The 7,918-nt window shown below is 32.3% G+C and overlaps 1 pseudogene; it reads right to left on the minus strand.

Moving 5' to 3' along the window:
• Window positions 1-4,645: 4,645 nt before the first annotated feature.
• LOC140841309 (strychnine-11-hydroxylase-like) lies at window positions 4,646-7,025 on the minus strand (annotated as a pseudogene).
• Between the last annotated feature and the right edge of the window lie 893 nt (window positions 7,026-7,918).

Raw genomic sequence — 7,918 nt, forward strand, 5'->3', positions numbered from 1 at the left:
GTATCATTTGAAAATATGATGCAGTAGGAATTTGATACAATTCATATATGATGTTCTTGACATGTTAGACATCGTAGAATCGAAGTCAGACCGAAGAATGGATTTATTATGGAAATGTTATGATTTTCTGATTATATCGATTGAAAATCAGACATATTTGGATTATTGATTGATTATGGATTGGAATGGATATGAGTTATGATTTGTAATTGTTATCTGTTGATATTGGTATTGACGGGAATACTGAAATTGTGCCGTTATGCCGATGATTTGAATTAAATCCAGATTAATCAGAGTTGTGTTGATTTGAAAGGTATATTGACATGAGATTATTGATATTGTCATTACCAGACAGACTGTGAATTCAGGACTTCGACTGAGCCAGAAATCGACGAGAGAAAGGTATAAGTCAATGTGGTATTGGGAGATCGACTTAAGTCGGATTAGACTTGAGTTTCCCTAAATCACATACTTTACTTTATTGCATTGATATTTGCATTGATTTGATTGATGTACTTGTTCTCTTGAATTATAGATAACAGGTAGTAGATGAGTAATCTTGTGACAGAAGTTCCTGATAGTGGTGGGATCACCACAGGAACATTGCACGATGTCACAAGATAGTATAGAAATCTTGGGACGGAAGTGCCTGATAGTGGCGGGATCGCCACGGGCATATTGCACGATGTCTCAAGATAAGGATATTAGCGATTGAGCTACAGTCCATGACGGTTAGGTCAGGACACCGGATGTTTGGTTATATCGAGTAATAGGATTGGAATTCTTCTATTACGGAATTCGATATAGGAACACCATATTTGGTTATATCGAGTAATAGGAACAGAGTTCCTTCTATTACGGAATTCGATATAGGAATACCACATTTGGAAACCGGGATCCCTAGACTAGGATTGAGTCTGGTCTAAGACGTGGAGTCACGTATATGTTTGAAAGTTTTATGATTGATTATGTTTCAGATTTTGATACATATATCTGTTACCTGATTACATGCTTTATATTGTTTATATGATTGCATGTTTCGTTGATTTATACTGGGATTTATTCTCACCGGAGTTATCCGGCTGTTGTCTTGTCTGTATGTGTACATGACAACAGGTGGGATGAGATCAGGGTCCAGGAGATGAGGAGAGATCGTGATAGAGTGGAGACTTCGGACTTGGATGTATATAGGGTTTTGACACTTGATATTTAGATGTTGAACCTTAGTTTATTTTGAATGCATGCAGTACATGACTTGTATTGTATTTTATACTGATATGTATATTAGTTTGATTTCACTACGTTCCGCATTTTAAAAAAAAATTTAGACCCTGTTTTATAATTGATTAATTAGTCCCAATGATGATTAAGAACTTGATTAGCGTCCGGGTCCCCACAATAACCGTGATGAGCCTATGCAGAAAGAATTATACTCTGGTAAATATTGTTGTTTTTTCACGATTTACACGGGTGATCTTCCCGTGTTCTAATGATTAGACCGCTGCCCAACTCATCAAGCTCTTAAAAATATTAAAAATTGAAAGAACCATTGTGGTGAATAGGATAATGAGTGACGGAGTCACTGAATTCACTAATAGAATCCTTTCAACCTATCTAGAAGACAATGACATTAAGCATGATATTTCAACTGCAATATAGCCTCAACAAAATAGTGTTGCTGAGAGAAGAAACAAAACACTCAAAGAAGCAACTCAAACCATGCTAGCTGAATATGGAATCAATCAAAGGATTTGGGAAAAATCTATCAATATTGCATGTTATACATAGAACAGAGTAGTGATTAACATGAATAATGAAAATACTCTCTATGAGATCTGGACTAGAAAACAATCAGAAATATCATATTTCCGCATATTTGTTTATAAGTGTTTCATTAACATTAATGGTAAAACTCATTTAATCTCTTTTGATGCTAAATATTATGTTGGAGTATCTTAAGCTATGTTCTTAGGATATTATTTTGTTAGTAAAGCTTATAGAATACATATTTATAAAACTCTAACCGTTGAATAATATGTGCATATAGTATTTGATGAATCTTCTATTTGTCATGATAATAGTAGTAGCAATATCCTGATATACCAAAAATCAAAATCTTCTTTAGAGAAAATTAAAAACTTTTTGAATGATGCCATAAATGATATTTTGTTCAGGGACATGAATGAACTGCTCTGATACCACTTGTTAATATCAAAGCTAAAATTTAGAGGGGAATGAATAAATGTACCCAAAAATATTTCGATTGGATTAGCAAATTGAAATTTGATTCTTGTCAGTAAGGTTTTCAGAAAGTTAATTAGTGTACCTGTACGGAAGTAGGCTTGTTGAAAATGGTTGAACAAATGACTCCATAAAACTGGGTGTAGAAAACTGAAACGTGAATTTTTTTTGGATGTTTGGAGATTTTCTATACGGAAGGCTTGCACTAAAAGACTTTGATAATTATAAGCAGTTTGAAATCACCCACTTCAGCAACACTTAAACACTGTCTGACTGAACCTCATAATAAAAACTCTGATCTAAATAATTTTGAGAACCAAGACTTCTTACTTTCAATTACAAATAGTACTGAAAAATTCTAAGCAAGAATTTGATCCTTGAACTGATATGATAATGAATTAGTTGAGTGTGCTGATTTTCAGTTGGGCTTTAAAATCTTAATCCGGAGATTATCAGTTTTCTTTGTATGATTGAGAGTTGGAACTATATATTGATTCAAGTCAACTGATCTATTTATACCTTCAATTAGCAACGGTAATCTGTTCCAAATATATCCGTTCATGACTGTGGATGTTTTGTTGCCAGGTCATCATCCTTTTTGATATATGCAGCTGATTGCTCGCACGCTCAAGTTCTAATTTCTGAATTAGCCGATGAATGAATTCGGAGGAAGCAGTTCCTAAATTAGGGGCAAAAGGAATTGTGTAGATGGAATGGAAGAGGAGAAGCACAAAGACTTTTATGTGTACAGTGTAACATCAGCATTCATAATGAAATTGACTAAATTAAATTACAAAAAATTAGAAGATATGATACTAAGATTCAAATTTGATAACATAAATCGACGATAAAAAATCGCTAATTGACAAACATATAAAACTAAAAAAGAAATTTTTCTTATATTTATTTTAGAAATGAAGAAAAATTAGAAGATGCGATACTAATATTCAAATTTGATAACATAAATCGACGATCAAAATCTCTAATTGACAAACATATAAAACTAAAAATGCAATTTTTCTTATATTTATTTTAGAAATTACGAAAAATTAGAAGATGTGATACTAAAATTTAAATTTGATAACATAAATCGACGATCAAAATCTCTAATTGACAAACATATATAACTAAAAATGCAATTTTTCTTATATTTATTTTAGCTACACAGTGCCCAACGCCTAAAATATTAAAAAATAATTTCCATCAAACTATGTTATAACAATACTAAATATATTTTTCTAACTATGATATGTTCCCCTGTGATACTATTTTAGTGTATTCAAATACTATTGAGAGAGTTAATTTTTTTTTTCCAAAGTTTGATCAATATTATTTTGCTAACCAATTTATTTGCCCATATATTCACATCGATTCAGCATCTCCATATTTGAATCAGATTTTGACTTTTGACATCTATTTTTTTAGCAAGATAATTTTTCTAGCTAGTTTTGGGATATCTCCATTACCAAGTGATATAAGAATGGGGAAAAATACTGAATTTTCGGTATATCGAGGTGTTACCATACCAGAAAATATCAAATTTATTGAAATTTTTGGTATACTAAAATTTTCAGTACAGTGTGACATCGATACCGAACTATTCAGTATGATAATGGTATGAAACAACTCGGCTCATAGTTGAGAATTTAAGCTGTTGTGAAGTCTTATATCTGTCACCTAACCTTACAACTAGCTAGAGGACTGGATGCTGGACCTCAACTTATTAAAAAGATGACAGGCTTCAGAAATAACAGGATCTGAGACATTGTTGCAAAGATAACGGATGAAGAAGTCGCACATGTTGCGGTTGATCGAAGTTTATTGCTGTTCATTGATGTCTTGGATCTCCAGATATATGTTGCGGTTGATGTTTATTGTCTCGATGAATTTGTTTTGTATATATCTTTCATGCTCTCTTTGACTGTCTTGAGAGATTTGTTTAGTATTGATGATCACTGTTGGTCTTGGAATTACAAGAAAATGAATTTTTTTACATATACATTCGGAATAATGGTATTTTACCGATATCATAACGAAACTTTAGCATACCGACTTTTCGGTATCGGTAGTAATGATATCATTTTTCTCATAATGGTATTTTCGGTAATACGATATCCGAAATTTCGATACAATATACCGTATCGACCAACTCTAAGCAAAGTTAAGATAACAAAATCGGATAAATATTAATTGCTAGATTTAAACTAGTTTGTTACTTGCCTTGAATGTCCAACGTAAGACAAATTTCAGTCGCATTTAGTATCGAAATCCATACTTTATTTATTTATTTGTCTTTATATATCTGTATATATATATATATATATATATATATATATATATATATATATGTATGTATGTATATATATATGTGTATATATATAATAGATACATGGGCTTTTTGGTAAAGGAAAAAGACATGCGTAGGAAATATATAAAATATAAATTAGCCTAATTTTGCTGGTGAAGCAACTAGGCAAAGAGGAACTTTCTTATGCATTGTGATCCCCGGTTGTTCTTCCATACTTATATTCTCCGCTAGAATTCCCTTCGGAAGTTCCCAATCAAACTGAAATAAAAGATTTGCAAGAGTTAGCTCGACAATCGATATAGCAAAACTAATTCCGGGACAACCCCTTCTTCCAGCACCAAAGGGTAATAGCTCGAAATGTTGTCCTCGAAAATCAATATCTCTGTTTAGAAATCTATCAGGCCAGAATTCTTCAGGGTTTTTCCAATAATTCGGATCCATTCCAATTGCTGCTGCGTTGAAAATCACTCTTGTTTTTGTAGGGATTTCGTATTTGTTGGAAATGGTACAGTCTTGGATAGTTTCTCTAGGGATCATTAACGGGGCGGGCGGATGGAGCCGGAGCGACTCTTTTACGGTTAGTTTGAGGTACGGGAGCTTGTTGATGTCGTTTTCTTCTACTTTTAACTTCCCTTTGCATATGTTTCTCACTTCTTGTTGAGCTTTTTCTTTAACTCTTGGATTTCTTATGAGTTCCGCCATTGTCCATATGATGGTTGCAGTTGAAGTATCGCTTCCAGCCACGAATACATCCTGAAATGTTCATATCTCATGGATTAATCTTTAGTGCTAAATGAAAATCCAAAGGGTGTGGGTATGATAAGGAATTTCAAACAATATATATTTTTCAGAACAAAAACTTGTGTGAGACGGTCTCACGGGTCGTATTTGTGAGACGAATATCTTATTTGGGTCATCCATAAAAAATATTATTTTTTATTATTAATATAGATAGGATTGACTCGTCTTACAGATTAGGATCCGTGAAACGGTCTCATATGAGACTCACTCCTTTTTCAGATATCAAACGGCCCCTATATCTTCATGATCAAAATAATTAAGCCGCCAATATCGTCCAAATTCCTAACCATCACACCAATTTTCATGCATGGATTGTTCCATATCTAGCTAGAGATATATTTTTAGTCACGTAAGTTGATATGTATTGGATATTAGTCAAGTTTTTATCTACTATTTTGATTTATTTCAAAATATTGTTTATTTTATATATGACTCATGCGACAAAAATAATTTTTTTTATACGTATTAAAATCATTTATAAAAAATAATTAAAAAAAACCTATTTTGATTTGAAATGTTAGATATTGTTTTCCTTTGTTTTTCTCATTTATTTTTGCATATAAACATCAATTATTTTATAAAATATTTAAAAAAACTTTTAATCAAATATTTTCTCACCAAATTAAAAATGATTAAATCTTAATTAAACGTAAACAAAAAATATCATAGAAGTGAGAAAAAACTAACATGGAAGAAGAAGCCTCAAATAGAAAATGAGAGAATAAAAAGAAGCTTACTATGAGTATACCCTTGATGTGTTCATTTTTCTTAATAATGGCTTGATTTGTATCCATTTTAATTTCAAGCAACACATCAACAATATCTTCATAATCAGATTTAGCCCTTTTAGAAACCAGGTGTTCTTCCATCACTTTATCGAAAAACATGTCGAAATCCTCCAAATTCTTCCCGATCCTCTTGTCTACCCCATTAAATTTGTTAATCCAAGCCATCGATGGAAAGTAATCAGCAATATTAAATTCACCCAACAAGTGTTGTGTCTCAAGAAATATTTCTTGAAATTTTGCACTAATTTCATCGCTTTTACCGTGATCAAGATCACTCCTCGTCCCGAAGGCCACTCGACGAATAATGTTATTGATAAGGGAAAATATTGTCGCACTTAGATCAACAGGACTTTTTGTGTGAGTAACTTTATTGATCATGAGAGCCAACTCTTGATCCACTATTTTCTGAAAAGATTGGACTCTTTTAATATCAATAGTTCCAAAACTACGACTTTTCTTGCTTCTCTCCAGTATTCGCCGTATGGTGCTAAAGATATGCTCGACGAATTGTAAGTCAGTCTTTTAGCAGCATACAAGGGTGGTCTCCCAGAGAAAGCAAGATCATGTGCTTTAAAGATTTCTCGTGCGGCATCGGCAGAAGACACGATCAGGGTTGGCACGGATCCTAGATGCAACAACATGAAATCTCCATGAATTTTGGACAATTTTTTTAGAGATTTATGAGGAAATTTTCCAAGTTGGTGAAGGTTGCCTATGATCGGGAGTTTTTTAGGACCTGGAGGATGGTCGGAATGCTTTATTTTCTTTTTCATGAATAGAGAAAAAGCTGTGACGAAACTGATTAGAAGCAGTGAGAATATAGCATAACTCATTTTTTCCTCCGAGGGCGGCTTGAGGTAATACGGCTCGATACGTGTATATTTATATATATATATATATATACACACACATATATGTGGGTAGAATTCTCCAGTTGACTAGTATATGTGAACGAATCATGATTTTATGTGTGTGTGTCTGTCAGAATCCTTGGTCCAGCTTTATCCCCAGCGTAACTTTGATTGATTTTAAGAAAAATATATGAATATTCAGCGTTATCCGTCCTTGCTTAGAGAACTACTCCGATCATACATGTTATGATGAATATTTATCAATATTTGAGATTTATTGATTATTAAATATTGATCCTTAGATTCACAATTGAATTGTAGTGCCCTTGGTAGCTTGTAATTTCCTGGTTAGAATTATCATAATCCCCAAAAATTATAAAAGGTTCACCGTGTTGGAAGTTGTGTCCTAGATTAGGGGTGAGCAACTGTTGTTATAATTCGGTTTTACGTAATTGTAGTTCAATTTTTTTTTTTTTGATTTTTCATTTAAGAAATGTCTAATTTTATAATACAACTATTTTATTATGCTCTTCTTGGATTTTATTATGATAGGCTAAGTTAATACAGTTAGCATATTTAGAAGAGATGTTGAATAAACATTTGAGATTTTTCAAATCTTTTAAAATATGAATCAGTCTTTTTATTGGACTGATCTTGAAAACTTGTTTATCGATATAAATCATTCAACTGATAATAGTGCAAAAATAGACTGAAATATGGATTGAATACTCAGTGTAGAATATATTAAAAACTGAATAGATAAGCAATTAGCACACACGAATTTTATGAATGTTCGGAATCTTCAAATGTTCCTATGTCATCCATTCTATCTCAATGATATGTTTCTTACTAAAAGGCTTTGATGTATTGCAACAGATTGTTATAATCCTCTGTAGTTGAACTTATGCACTGCCAAACTGAAACTTTTA

The sequence above is a fragment of the Primulina eburnea genome, chromosome 9, assembly GCF_022965805.1.
Source record: "Primulina eburnea isolate SZY01 chromosome 9, ASM2296580v1, whole genome shotgun sequence".
Taxonomy (NCBI): domain Eukaryota; kingdom Viridiplantae; phylum Streptophyta; class Magnoliopsida; order Lamiales; family Gesneriaceae; genus Primulina; species Primulina eburnea.